At 41.0% G+C, this 14006-nt stretch overlaps 1 protein-coding gene across 2 annotated transcripts in view; it reads left to right on the forward strand.

Annotated features, from left to right (window-relative positions):
* The window catches only part of iffo2b (intermediate filament family orphan 2b), a 32873-nt gene that overhangs the window by 1292 nt on the left and 17575 nt on the right, over positions 1 to 14006 (forward strand). The window lies entirely within an intron of this gene.

Below are 14006 nucleotides of genomic sequence, written 5' to 3' on the forward strand. Positions count from 1 at the left end.
ATTAGGCTATGGGAACTTCATAGGAAGATTCAAGCAATTTCTTGTCACTCAGTTACAAGAAGTTCAAGGGTGGTTGACTTATTCAGTGTAGATGTCACAGTTTATGAGCCAAGAAGCTGTTCTAATGTGATGCTACATTGGATCTGGACATATAATCAATATTGCTCTGTAAATGGTTCATGGTAGAAACCACACAAGTAGTTGACAGGCAGGAAATTAATCTTTGATTTATTACTACGTCTTGTCTTTGTTAGATGATGATCTTGTGACTTTGAAACAAAATGGGAAGCATTCTGTCTGTTTAATATTTAAGTTTAATGTGATTATTGTTGGGTTTTTTGGACTTTTGGTCGGGCAAAACAAACTGAACATGTCAGCTTAGACTCAACCATGGTGGATATTTTCATGTCAGGTGAGAGAGACCTGACAGGTGCAATCGTGAGGCTGTTTTCATCCAACCCGTCAATTTATCACTTCTTCTCACTCAAGTGTTCCTTTTTCTTCCCTTGTGGTTGTGACGGGTCACTGTCTCCAGATCCTCATTTGACTGTAGGCCTATCGTGAGGAGATGACAGACATCACTGTGATAGAGTTGCACTTGAGACAGTGTTTAACATGAAGGATGTCAGAGCTGAGTGGCTGCTCTTCATTCACACAAAGACACTTTCTTCTCGTGGCTCCGAACCGATCCTGTGTCTTCTCACACACTTGTGAGGAAATTCCTAAGGATGGGTCACTGTCTACCCAATTGTTTTTTCTGCTTTAGTCATATTCAACGCATTTCCTTGAGGACTCAGAGCAAAGTCCCCGGCTGACCCATGCACATCATGTGCCGGCCGGCTTGGCTGGCTACCGGAGGGAGACATGCTTCTGTTTGCCGTCATGACTCAAGCCGAGAGGCATTTTAACAGGCCTCTGTCTGCTCGGTGAGGTCTGCTATGACGAACACCGACTTCCCTCTGAGCTCACTGACTCAGTGACACAGAATGTGTGCGCTCTCCCACTCCTCTGGGAAACTGGATATCCTGGCCAGTCATTCCCAGTAACCAGCATATCCTTTTTTGTGCACTTCTGTCTGAAGGAAATGAACAGCAGTGTCTGGGACAGCAGCCAAATTAAAAACTGCTGCAGCTTAAGTCAAAAATCTGGACCCCCCCTTTAGCAAAAAATAGGAGCTTTTGACCTTTTAAGTGATTGACACATCCACTTCAGATGATTGGTAATTATAGGTTAGCATAACAGAGTGTATCCAGTTTCTCTCCTTTGCATATTTGCTCTTTAAATGTATGGACATGCCCTCAGATTGTTGTATGTACATTGAAAGGTGTTATGGAAATTATGTGTAGACCTACATGTTTTTATCAATAAGATGTACAGGTTCCAGGGTCAGACATGTTATTTCTAGTGTTTTTACATAGCCAGAGCTGGGGAATAAGACACATTCCTCTCCTCTTTTTATTGGCAAATGATCATGTTAATCAATCTCTCCCTGCCCGTCTGAGGCCTTCTCTGCTCTGAGCTCAGTAATTGCATCACCACCGAGTTCACTGCCCAGTTGTTTTGTCTCTGTCTCCCGGTCTAAATCCTCTTTACTACAGTCACGTTTCAACGTTCAATCCCCACGCCCCGTCCTGCCATGGCTTTTTCTGTTCCGTTCTCTTTGTGCTCAGCCATTCCTTCGCCCTTCGCTCCACTCACCCCCTACACACACACACACACACACACATATAGCCCCTCAGCTCCTCTCCGTGTCATGCAGACTGCTTTGTAAGGCATCCACAATCCCGAAGGAGCCCACCCTCCCACCCCTCCCTTTCCGTCAGTATGCTCCCACACCGGCCCTGGTGATTTATTGAAGCTTTACGAGAGTGGACACACACACAAGGAGATGGATGACCGGCTTGTCCATTTCTGATTCAGCCGCTCGCCTTCGCGCTATGAAGTACACAGTTATTTACTTTCTGCTGTTTCTCAACACAAGTCTCTCTGATCAGGGAACGACTTTCTGAGGAGGAACGGCACGATCTGACAAACACAGCCGTTTGTAATACAGATGTACTGTATGATATACACCTTCAAATACAAAAGCTCAAGGGCCAGATTGAGATTCACAAACATGTTCCCCAGAATGAACCTCCTCAGTGTTTCTGAAGAAATTTCAAAAGCTGCTCAACTCCCTTGACCCCTGTTTTTTCTTGTGAAAGAGAAAATAAGTCCTCTCTCATTTTCTTCTCAAGTAACTTTAAATTAAAATGTTAAAATGAGGGTGCGTGTGGAAGAGAAGAGACTTTCAGTGCTAGCCTGCAAACATACACTCACCCACCTGTCACTAAAAGCAGACACACCCTTAATTGTGTTGAACTTTAAGCTTCAACAAAATGTTAAGGTTAATGTTAAGGTTAATGTTAAGGCGCGAAGGGGGAAATTAGCTGTAGAGACCAAACCAGTTTTTGTACCAGGCTGTAAACTTGTTTTCCTCTGCTCTGAAGTTGGCTACTTTACTGTACAGTTTTTCTCGATTGTTTACACACAATTTTTGGTACTTGAGACACAATGGCCTCAACATCTAACTCATGCACCAACTCCCTTGACCAAATCTGCTAAACTACAAGCACCTGCTGCTTTACACTCAACAATTTGCAGTTCTTCTCAACACACTTTTTTCAAAACACTACACACAATTCTCTGCATTGGCACATTTCATAAGAAAGAAAACTCTTGTTTTCACAAGTAACACACTGTTATTCAAATTCTAAAGTTAGTTTTTTTAATATGCACACTGACAATAGGCTATATGTGTTGTAAACAGTTTTACATTTAGCAATCAGAGCTTTAGCAAAAAAGGGTAACATAGCAGGCAGTGATGGACTGACACCAAAAAGAGAGACACCAAACAGAGAGGCCACACAACACAAACACACACACACATATATAGCAGTGATCATAATGATGATGACAAAAGAAAATGCATTGATCACCAAAATTGCATGTTGATAGAGGGATTCGAACCTAGACAAGAACAACGTCTTTGACTACAAAGAGCTGCTCTACTAGGTGAGCTACATGTTCCAGTAGTCTCATCTTGCCAAAATTCAGTATTCAGTCCGTAAACCAGCTGACCCAGAGCAACTCTTTTTTTTTTCTTTTGTGGTCAGATCAGCATGGCTGCATAGTCACACGACCACCTCAGTCGCGTCTTCACGCATTTCATTTGTTAAGGTGTATTTGAGTGTTCTGAGTATCAAAACAATATTCTAAAATTTTACAACACATTTATGTACTGTCTGTAGTTACAGTAAAAAAAAAAAAGCCTAAGTCATTATGATGAATGGAGTAGAAGTGTTTTCCATTCATCCTAGTGTTTTACACAGAGCACATCAGTGTTCAACTGGTTCTTATAAATGTCTAGTCATATGATGGTTTGTGTGTGTCATTTGAGACTAAAATAGCATTTTGAGGATAAATAACATTGTTTTGAATGTAAAGTTTCATTTCGCAGGAGAAGTTAGGGGTTTTGCCCATTGTGTGTGTGTTTTTGGATTTGTGTGTAGAGTTCTGAGAGTATGAGGCATGCTTTCAGAAAATGTGTGTAAACAATCGAGAAAAACTGTAATATAGGGGTCTATAGGAGATTGACTCACTTTTGGAGTCAGTCTGAAGTGGCTGTTCAAAGCACTGCAGGTTTTCATGTTTCTGTGTTGACCTTGTGTTAGACTCAGTTGCTGGTTCTGCTTGGTTGTCTCACAACACCTGGTTTATGACAGAAAATGGTGTTCAGAAAAGAAAATTTAATTTGATCCCACAATGGGTATTAAAATTAGTGTAATGATCACTCATCTATCAGACGATGTAGCCCAAACTTTGTGCAAAATTCTATTTTGGGGTGAAAGTGAGGTAGTTTTTTTCGCATTGGATAATGCAGGCACGCAAATTATGTGCATGTTGCTCACGGTTCATCAGCCAATGATATAGGATCTGTCATCCGTTAATCAAGCTATAACGTAGCCTACTGTTAGCTAACAGTTAGCTGCATGGGTAAAAAAATATATATTTTTATTTCTATCCATATTATTTCCACATTTCCTCAGTCATATAGTTATTGGACATTTTTTGGTACTTAATGATATTTCCCAATCAGGAGCTCTCCAGTATACAATGTGCTTTTGATAGAGATCAACATGGCTCTTTCAAAGTTTCCGGGTGCCATTCCTGCTCTGGGAAAGCTCTTTAAGTGATTTAGTCCAGATTCTCAACTTATTTATCCAATTATTTTTTGCATTAAGAAACAATGTTTTGTTCTTGCACCACGCCACCAAGCTTCATAAATCACACAACCAGCTTAAATGAACATCCACTTAGTGCCTGAGTGGCTGGACTGAGAGGTTACATACCTTTCACTCTGACAAACGGCCATGCAAAACAAAAGTGGGTAAAGGTCGACACAAGTGCAGCCATAATATTTTCATCTCACTGTCTTGCATCTCTGTGAAATGTATCACTAGGGGGTCAATGAGTTGTCACTAACGTGCAACAGTGCTTAGGAGGCCATGAAAAGAAAGTCTGACTTTGACAAATATATATGACAGTCAGTGACTATGAGCAGAAACTGTGTGGAGCTGCATATCACAGTTACCTCTTCATGTGGCCAAGAGGCCAAAGTGCCCATTTGTTTAACATTTACATGTTGGTGCAGAGACAGAGCAGACAGCTTTATCCACTATGCAGATTTCTGCACAAACAGACGGATCTGTGTCAGCAGACAGCTGATATACTTGCAGCAATATGCTAATAGATTTTCAGAGAGCAGTATAAATACAGATACAGATAGTTCCTTGTTCACTTAAACATATCAATGTAGTTTACATGAGTTTCTGTGGAACAGAGCTGCTGTATAGGAGGGAGCTCCTATTGGACTGATTGCACTTGTAATTTACAGTGTTCTGCTGTTTTTTTAGGGGCGAAGCTTACTGCAGTGTTTTAGTCATAAATGATGATCATCATCATCATCATCCATCACTGAGCAGAGGCCAAACAACTGTCCTGCTGGAACACAATGGGGTGTGTGACTGGGTGATATTAGACTTTGAGGGAACCAGAACAGTCTCTGAACCTCCTGGGCATGTTCCTCCAACATGAATAATTCACGTGCAGCTGAATTTAGCAATGTGTGGATCAATGCAATGAAAATTCACTAAAGACTCTTTTCTGAGGCTTTGATCTCGCTTCCTGTGCTTAAAAGAGGTGAAAGGCACAGCTGGGTGTTTCTTTTGAAAATAGGAGCAGGGATTGTCGTGATAAAGAAGTAACTAATTACAGGGTGAAGTGAAGTGCGATTCCGGCGCTGGAGGCCGCAGTGTAGGCTCCAAAATTTCATATTCACCCATAAAGTGCAACCTACTTTGCTGATGAGCTCTTCAGCCTGCCTCTGTCTGTCTTTGCTGCTGACCTGCCCTCTATATAATCCAGGCCGTCTATTCAGGAAAGGGATTTTCTCTAAGCCGTCACCTAGCACCGAGGCTCCAGCCTCCAGCCGGCCCTGCACCACATCCTGGCACACAGCCGCAGCACTGAACTGGGGCCTCTTGAAGTGGAAGACGTCCTGCTGCATGAGAGAGAGAGAGGGAGAGAGAGAGAGAGGGAGAGAGAGAGAGAGAGAGAGAGAGATAAGACCACTGAGCTCCAGATTAGACTATATACTATATATATTGTGTCTGTTACTCTCTTCCTGTCTGTGTACTGATCCACTCTTGAGCTCACAATATGTTTATTTGTTTTCCAAGGCAAATCGGACTCTCTTTTTTTATAAAGGTCCTCTTAACCTTCGTCTTGTGTTAGCTTTCTGCTACCATCTATGGTGTTTTAAATCAGCTGTAAAATACACTAAAAACTTTTTTGTTTTTCTTCTCTTGGCTACATTGTTAGGCTTCCTTATCCATGGAAATATTGGTTTTAATATTTTTGGTGTGGTTCCCTGGGCCTTTTTTGTCAGTACACCCATTGGCTTCAATTTAACCTTCCCCTTGTCAGCCTTCTGCACTGCTACCATCTCTTGTAGTGGGATCGGTTTTGACCCAAGTCTTACATCAGCTGTAAAACACACTAAAAACAATTATTTATCATCCCATTTGTTTCTCATCTCTTGGTTACGTTGTCAGGCTTCCTTATCCATGAAAAGGTTGGTTTTCCACTTCAACTCTATATAATTGTTTTAAAGCGACAACTAGGAGTTTTGGAAAAGCGAAGCGTTTTCCACTACATTTATGAGCCTCCGTGAACCGTGAAATTCGTTGACCGGCGCAAGACAGACTCATGTTTTCATTCATTAAGAATTAAAGTCAGAGGTTCAAAGAGGTTCACATACCATCGTAGTCCCAACCATAAATGGCGATTCGGCGGTGTTACTCTCATGACTCGCCGCAAAACCGAAAGTAAGGAAACGTTGGTCGGCTCGACCAGCATTTCCGCCACCACTAATAATAACAAAATAATGATAGAGACAAAACGATATATTTATCGAAAATGGGCCCATTAACAAGTGTGGGTAACGTAGATTCATCCACATTAATATGAGACTTTTTTATTGTCGCAGAATTTTTTGTTCTGCCGATGGAGAAACTCCTCGTTGTCCCTTTAACTCTAATTATTGTTTTTATCGTTATAACCGGGTCGAAATTGACACTAACACCATAAATGTCATAATTTTAACCAGAGCATTTTAGAATTTTGTGGGGAAAAAAAAGTTTCAGTTTTATTTTGTTTAAAGGGACAACGAGGAGTTTTGGAAAGCAAAGTGTTTTCACACTACATTTCCCATGAGCCTCCATGCGCACGGTGAAATTCTTGGACTGGCGCAAGACGGACGTCTTGCCAAGAATGTTTTCATTCATCAAGAATGAAAGTCGGAGGTTCGAAGACGATCAGATACGATTGTAGTTCCAGCCAGTTCAGCGGTGTTATTCCCATGACCCGCCAGGCAGCGTCCGTGAAACCGAAAGCAGGAAATGCTGGGCGGCTCACCCAGCATTAACAAGTGGTATGTAGATTCACATGAAACTCCTCGTTGTCCCTTTAAATAGAGGTTCCTGACAAAGTCAAAAAGCCTTGATGCTATAAACAAATTTATGTGTACTTTTATGCATTTAATACCTGAAAATGGGTTAGTGGTGACCCAAACACAAGAGGAAGGTTAAGTAGTCACCTTTACAAACTCTGGTTGTCCCTAGAACCTATTCCTGACATACACTACACAACACTAAACAATCATTTCATTTCTTCAGATCGTTGCTTTGTTCGTGGCAGCATTTCAGCTTTTCGGGGAAACGGTACAATCTGGTTGAAGTGCTCACAGCTGACAGGCATGTGTTTCCTGTGATGGTGTGTATAGTGCCAAGGCATAGTTTGGCTATAAAGGGGCCACAAACCAAAACCGCTGGAAAACACTGATGAGAATTGTGCCAAACACTAAAACCTACAGAGGCCAACTGTTCTGGGATATTACTTAGCTTGCTTTGAATCTGAAACAATGTATTTGAGGCTTGTTTTTTAAAGATTAACATCTTCAGAAGGAACAAATGGCGTTGGGACCGGTGCATCGTTGGTGCGGGATTTCTTGACAATAACAAAAACACAAAACAATGCTCACTCTGAAATGTGCACAGCTGTTCACAGACCCAGAACATTATCAAGATATTAAAAAAAAAACGTATGCTTATGACCCATGTGCTTTCTGTTTCTCAGTATTGATCGCACTGGAAGGAAAAACTGCATGATACCATGATGGGACCGTGCGCCCCCTCTGTTTTTCTGCCTTTGTTCTCACTTGTGCCCGGAGCTGCTGCTGTGCTGTGCAGCTGTAGTTGATTATTCATGGGTATCGATACAGCTGAGACCCGTGGCAGGTTGCCATATTCAAAAGTGCAGGAATGCACCTGTCTCTCGTAAGCAGCGACTGCATAGAGAGGGTGGACTAACTGTATGGGAGGTTCGGTTGGTGGTGGGCTGTTTTGGAAAAGCACTGCTACTCTTTGCAGCAGTTGTGGCCTGATGCAAAGCCTCAGCTGCACAGTTTGTTCAGGTGAATGTTACAGCTAAGTCTATAATGATCTGCTCTAATCCTTATTTACACCTAATAAATTTAACAAGGTTCTTTTACCTTTTTGTTGAGACTTGCTCGGACTGAAAAGCTATTCCACCGTTTTTAAAGGTTTAGATGTGCTGACACAGCATACAAACATAATAACCCCTGTATTTCAAAAGCCGATTATTTCAGTGGAAACGTTGGTTGTTTTCCAGACACCCTAAAAAAACAAACACTTGAACATTCATGTGCCAGTTAGGTGTGTGAGTTTTCACAAGACCATTAAATCTGTCTCTGTTTGTTTAACTTTAACCCCTTATTTTGCTTCTAATGCATGCTGGGCCCACCCAGTGGGTTTTACGGGGTTAAACTAGACCAGATGCAACTCTCCTATGAGCTCTCTGGAAATCTTCAGAGATAAAGTGCATTAATCTCCTGCGGTCATTTTCATTATGGCTCTTAGAGTAGCAACAATGAGTTATCATGTTAAAGGAGCAATCCATGATCTAAATGTAAACCCAAACGTACTGACTCAGGCTCTGAACTTTCTCTTATTAACTACTACTTAATACTACTACTACTACTTAATAATAGCCACTAACGTTTGCATTTTTTTCCACAATCTGATACGTACATACACGTATACATACGTATGCATCAAACAATTACATTACAAGCTACAATAAATTAATTGTGACATGCGCTGTGAAGTTTTGCCTGGTCAAATTTGTTGAAAACAGTAGAAGAAGAAGCTTTTCCTTCTGTAAACAACCTTCTCTTTCGAAATTAAAGAAAAAAACAGAAACAAAAGTAAGCTGCAGCTACAGCAGTTTATACAGTATTTCCTGCAATTTATGCAAGGGGGTAGGCTACAGCAGGACCCTCACATAACAGCAACAGTTAATTTTGTGCCTCTTCCACCACCAATAACCAGGAGCCAGTGGATGAAGGTCAGAAGCAGAGACTTTGATCAGATTAACCGTTGACATGGATCTTGATCCGAAAATCATCCGACATAAACCACCCATCTTGATCGGAAAGAAATTTCTTTTTGAATGAGCCTGTTTGGATCAAAATTTTCCAATCGATGTGTTTACATGACACAGTTTTATTCAGATTGACATTATTCCTATTTTATTCTGATTATTTGTGTCCATGTAAACATGGCTAATGAGAACTTGAAGGCTTTTTATATTGATATATGATATTACATATATTGGGTGGTTAAAGATGTACAGACTGGGTGTTTAAAAATGTTGTGAGGTTTTCACTGTTGTGAGAAAAAAAAAGAACATCCAGGGTCTCAAACACAAAGAGCAAGACTGAACCGTGACTGTTAGATCAGTGCTTTGGATGACAGAGAGCTGCCGTCTGTATTGTGACTGTGTTGTGTTTAATGGATACGGATGAAAGACATATGTAAAGCTCCTGGGATAAAAGCTTTTTCATATAAATGCATCCCATCCTATCCTAGATTCTAAACATGTAAGGGACATTATGAAACTGAACCATGGACTGGATTTGGCCCTCAAGCTGGGAGTTTCACTTTGTTGTACGTGAGTAATTGAAACATCCTTGTGGTCAAGAAACCAGACTTCTTCTGAATAGAGCTCTTTCACTTTTGTGTTCTCCCTAAGGGTTCATCCAACAGGTGTGTGTACTCTGAGGTACAAAACACATTTATCTAGTGATAATGGCTCATGACTCGAGCGTGTACACCTCTGCATGTGGGGATTTGTGCCAGAAGTGAACGTCTTCATCTAATGGGTTTGGCGCACCCAGTGCAGCTACACCCTGACATGGGCCCGGACACGCAGGCTTTATGCTTGTTCCTTTACACCTATGAGATGCAAATCCATGTAATTTGTCAAGAAAAACATACAACTGAAAGTCATTAGAGGACTGTGAAGGAGCCCCCCGAGCTCTCTGCACATTGAAGTGTTTTTACAAGTTATATCTTTCCTTTTTTTGTTCCTAATCTGTGTCTCATACTCAGACTGTATGTTAGACAAACAGCCAGGAGCATTATAATGACTGTATTGTGGACCGTAAATGAAATCAGTTGCAATAATAACACAACTGCACGGCAGTGTGTTCTGTAAGATGGGTGGGGTCAGTTTAACTGTGAATGAAGACTGCAGGGAAAACTGATTTTCTGTCACATCGCTCTGTCAGCCCCCCTCCCCCTCCCTTCGCCTCGCCTCATCGCTGCAGACTGCACAAATAAGCAATAAATGACTCCGTGTTCCAATGTGTGAAGTTCAAGACTTTATACAATAGTCAATGTGATAATAAAATCTCACTTTCCAAATACCTGTGACTCAGAACCCACAGAAACGTATTCTGCCAGCAAAAGACATTCAGCCGTCAATCATTACTAGCACAAACAAACTATTAAAGTTGGGGTGTTCCCTCTATTGCATGTCTCCACAAAGTTGAAGAACTGATGTCAATCAATTGTTACATAAATAAAAAGCAAGTACGGTAGGTATCCATTTTTCAACAGAGTGCCCTTTTGTTGGCAACTAAATGAGTAATTAATTACAAATACCTGGGTGTTTGTCAACTCATAACCAAACTGTCTGCAGCTAAGTGTAGCATCCCTCAGGCGAGAAAAAGGACCGGCTTTGGGTGTTCAGCAATCAGATAAAGCATGTGCCCAGTGCAAACAAGTTGAGCTCACACCCATATTGTCAGGAAAAGTCAGTGTGGCAACGTGGTGGGGCCAGGTCAGGAGGGAGGATTAGACGTGTTACAACAGCGGCTCCCAATTATGTGTCCATGAAGGGAGGATCCACCCCTGCTGTACCAGTCCCTCTATTCAGACGGATGCTTTGATCAGTGTTAATTAATTTGTTATGATCTAAACGTGTTCCAAAGAACACCACAAACAAAAATTCAAGCAGTTAATATTTTTCTTTTCATTGTTTCCCTGCTGTGTTGCAGCCAACCAAATGTCAGTCAGCCTCAACTTGCTTCTCCGAATGTTGAAATCTCGAAAAAGTTGTTTTGTAGTGTGAGTGAGGACTAAGAGTAGATCACGTGCAGAGTGAAGTTTTGTCTGCTGATGATGCGTACAGATCCCTCGAGAGAAACGAGGCTTATAGAAGCTTTATCCCTGTTTGAGTGCACAGATATAGTATACTGCTGCTGCATGGACTTTAATTAAGCAATAGGTGAGGAACATTCATCAAACTCACAGATTACATTTCCCAGAGCACACAACCTCGAAAGTTTAATCTCATTTCGTCCAAATCAATTTCAGACATGCTTTGTACTCCATACATAAGTGTCGACTTAATGATATTATTCTGCTGGAAGTCTAGATGTATTAAAATGTTGCATATATTGGCTGAGCAATGTCATTGAACTGAAGATGCTGAGATGAATCACCCATCCAGATTAATCTGATGCAAGATAACATGACATTGTCCAAAATCTGCCAGAAGAGTCAACTCATCATTACATCAGATTAAAATATGATAGTCATTGTACAGTAACACTTTTTTTTGGGTATGAGTATATTTTTTGGGCTTTTATTGCCTGCGCAGTGGACAGAGAGACAGGAAATGGGGAGGCAGAAAGGGGGAACGACATGCAGGAAAGGGCCGCCCGATGCGGGATCCGAACTGAGGCCGTCTGCAGTGAGGACCACAGCCTCAAAATGGGTCGGCAGCTCTACCAAGTGAGCTAAACACCGCCCCATTGTGCAGTAACACTTTAATGTAATAATGTACATTAATGTAAATAACAAGAACAACAATAGCAACAATGAAGATTTCTTATATATAACTATATATGTACACACACCCACATAAAAACAAACATATACTATATGTATATACACCGGTAGTGATAATATGACTGTACCATTTGAATATTTCAAATATTATTTGAAATACTCAAAACATTCAAATATTCCATAAGGTACTATAATGAGCCAGCAGATAAACATTACATGATGAATGAGTTGAATAACCCGGAGGAATGTTCTCCTCTTGAACCTCCTTGATTTTGATCGAAACTGTCTGAACGTCCTCCCTGAAGGAACAATTTCATAACTGTAAAACTCTCAGTTAAAGATATCTCTAACAATTTCCAAAGCTCTTTAGATAAAGGCATAAAAGAGCTTTGCAGCCAGATAAAGAGATGGGAGGAAGCAGTCGTGGTATTTTCAAGGAAAGCTGACCTTTCCTGGTCACGGTCGTCATATTTCACAACCGGAGGGTTTGAAGTCCAGTTTAAATCAGCCTTGTTCTTTGGAACAGACATTTCAGACAGGAGGTTCTCAGGGTATTGTGAAAAATATTGCTTTTATGAGGCATTTTAGAAATATTTCACAACAACATTAGACAAACACATACAGTATAATACACACAAGAAATGACCAAACAAGAGCGTCACGTAGATTGGAAGACAAGGGCTAGACTATGGTGTATTCAAACAAATACAAATGCACATACATTAGATTTAAATATGTATACATTATTTGTATTAATACCCATCAAACTGTTCATATAAGGAAAACTAGTTGATGAATGAACTGAGAGTTTTCACTTTTTGTGCTGCTTTAGACCAAAGACAGACATTTCTGCCTCTGCCACATGATTTCCAGCTACATTTTGTCCTGAGCAGATAATATCTAACCATAAAAGGAACCAGGATGTGCTGAACTGAAATCCATGACATAGTGAGCAGAGTCATAATTTAGAGGAAGGACGGTTGGGATACAACCAGCCTCAGTTTATGCAGCTCACGTATTAGCATTCATTCAGGTCATAGAGAAGCTGCAACTTGGCAAATGGGCTCAGGATGTTTTTATTAATCAGCCAGGATGGAATATTTTTCCTCTTGATGGTTAGAGAGGCCTCTGGGAATCCTGGAAATACGTCTAGAGCAGTGCTAAGTGTTTTCAGACAACCTTTTGGGTTTTTCAAACGTTGACCAGTTAATTATCTTAAACAGAAACCCTGGCTTATCTCAGTGATCTAAATGCTAATGCTACAGTACGCTAAAGCACAGGCTGCAGCAAAAACACAGCTAAACCTACAAAGATTAGTTGAGTTATTGATGAGCTGATAGAAAATGTATCTGCATCCTGATGCAGTTGATTTTAATGTAAACAAACTGGTTAAATAAGTGTCAAACATTCTTCGGTTCTAGTTTCTCGAATGTGAGGATTCACTATTTTTCTCTGTGTTGTCATTGCTGCAAACTAAACTGACTGTTTTGGAAGAAGTCATCAGAAGAATTCACTTTAGACTTTTTTTTGTTGTTGTTGCTAATTTTTGACAGTTTCCCCAGAATATTGATTGATCAAGAAAAACATTGACAGATTATTTGAACATAAATGGTTAAAGGGATAGTTCATGGCCCATTGCCATAATCCCTATATTTGAGTAAACTATTTTTAGAACGGCGGAGCCAAGCCACGAGCTAGTCAGAGCTACGCTGCGGAGGCTAATGGGATTTCTTGGTTTCACTCATCAAACTCATCAAATACACAATCCAACAACTCCAAAACGCTCTCATGGAAAAGTTGTGACCTGCACATTCACCACACTATGAGATAATAATGGAACGTTACGAGTTGTTTTTGAGGCAAATGCAGAGACTGCTTGCCGAGAAACTGCCCCCGACGTTAAAGGGCTGGGAAATGCATGAATGTTCCTCCCTCTACAGTCAGGCTACGGTAACCCAGATAACCGCTCTACTAATGTTTCGATCACTCAAACTTCTCAGAATGAGCTTCATAGCTTAAGGACTTCAACAGCAGGAGACCACATCAGTTTCTCCTCTTGTCAGCCAACAGAAACCTGAGGCTGCAGTGGGAACAGCCAACAGTCCAGACTAGTGGTGGAGGTGGAGGTGAAACGGTGCAGGGGAGTGTTTTCTTGGCTCACTTAGGGTCCTTTAATCCCCATCAATC

This window comes from Trachurus japonicus, chromosome 5, assembly GCF_045865225.1.
Source record: "Trachurus japonicus isolate A0001 chromosome 5, Traja_1.0".
Taxonomy (NCBI): domain Eukaryota; kingdom Metazoa; phylum Chordata; class Actinopteri; order Carangiformes; family Carangidae; genus Trachurus; species Trachurus japonicus.